Here is a 1829-nt window from a genome sequence, read left to right as displayed (position 1 = left end):
CAAGAAGTTATTCTGTGGGTTATGAAATAGGTTATCTTGAACCTGTATCTCTGTCTACCACTTGAGAACTACTGTACAGTCTTTGATGGTCCATAAACTGAAATGGGTCTTTAAAAGGTACACAGTGAGGCTGTCCGGGGTATGTGGCCTGGAAGGAGATGCCTTTGCAAAATTTCTTTTCTGCCTTCTCCCCTACCAACCGCCAAGATTTAAAGTCACTATCAGACAGAGAGATGAGCTCTGGAAGTCTCATTTATTACCAAGATGCAAAGGTACTGAAATAACCACAAAGAAATGAGATTCCTTTTTCAGATTGCTGGAGAAGGAAGTGAATTGATCTGTGACTTAGAGGTGTCTCCTTCCGTTAATCATTGCTGACTCTTCACTGCCTGCAATCACTATAAATCACCATGAAACTGTAGAGAAAACTGACACATGCGGCATGGAAGGAGGAGGAAATGGGCTACATATTGCTCCATGGGCTTGCTGAAACAGGAGTCCTGTCTTTCAGATGCAGCCCCTGATACAGAAGGCAAGGGATGAAAAATGTGTCTGAATAATTGGTTAGCAAAGCTGGCCTCGCTTGGCTGACGGTCATCTGATGGTCGCTGCCCTTTCCCCATCTGCTTCACAAGTTTATTGCCAGTAGGGGAAACATGCTTTGCTTAGAACCATGTCCCAGTCTTGCCTCATGCTTTGATAAATCACAAGAACCTTCGAAGCAACTGAAGGTGACTATAGAAAGTATCTCTTCTGCACTCTGTCCTGCGTCAGCATTCCCTGGTAAGCTGGTTCCACCTCGACAAGACCAAGTCAGGGACGCTGTTTCTCGATAGGGTGGGGAACAGGGAAGGCATCTCTGATTTGCCAAGAAGGGTCCCCTGGCATACTGTGTCTACTTCCACAGTTATGGCCCTGGAAAGCTACCCAAGGTTGTGTTATATGAGAATGCTCTTAATGCTTTGCAAAAGTGTTTGCTCTCCTGGTGGCTCTGCCTGAAAGCACAAGGCCCTTCTTTCTTGGGATAAGATATTATTCGGTGTCCTTAAATGTAACTTTTATTCTTGCAGGCCCCAGTAACTGGAGGTGATAATTGAAGAGCGTAGGTGTTTGTGACTTACGATTCCTATCATGGTCTCTGCCTTTGTAACGACACACACACGGAGCATCTCTCTATGCTGTGTGGCAGCCATTGTGAACCTGATCTGGCCTCCACTTGGGTTCCCAATCTTCACTGTAGTTCTTGAGTGAATTGATCTCACTCCTATGGCCATTGCTTTGGCTCTGTTTCTGCTGAGTCATATATGTCATACGGGGAGGGGAGAGATTTAAGATGCATCACCAGCAATAAGGTCCGACTGACAGAATTATAAAGACGGTGCCAATGGAAATGGAAAGGAATCAATAGACTTGGTGACCGGATGGCTTGCAGCCATTCAGGGAATTGGGATTCTATGCAGGTAACCTAAGGAGGAACCTGATTATATAAACAGAGTAAGAAGGGAAAATCAAGGAAAGGTAGGAAAAGGAAACACAGGTGGGGATTGCATGGGGTCTAGTGGAGGAAGTGGTGAGTTCTGTTCCAAAATGGATGTAGAATTGGTGAGCTGGCAATGAAGGCAGGTGATCTTGGGGTCATGTTTGATTGGGAGCTGGAAATCTCAGAAATGAGATTTGGAAATGAGGTCCACACTAGTGAGGTAGGTAGGTTTGAGTTTTTGTGTTGATGAGATACCAGCTAGACCCAGGGGAGTAGGTACGATTGCACGGAAAGAGGCATGCGTGCAAGAGAGAAGAGACCTGTAGAGTGCATCTGAAATGTTTGCCTT

This window comes from Mustela putorius, unplaced genomic scaffold (genome assembly GCF_011764305.1).
Source record: "Mustela putorius furo isolate JIRA1106 unplaced genomic scaffold, ASM1176430v1.1 tig00000285_pilon_pilon_pilon, whole genome shotgun sequence".
Lineage (NCBI taxonomy): Eukaryota > Metazoa > Chordata > Mammalia > Carnivora > Mustelidae > Mustela > Mustela putorius.
This window is presented reverse-complemented; position numbering follows the sequence as displayed.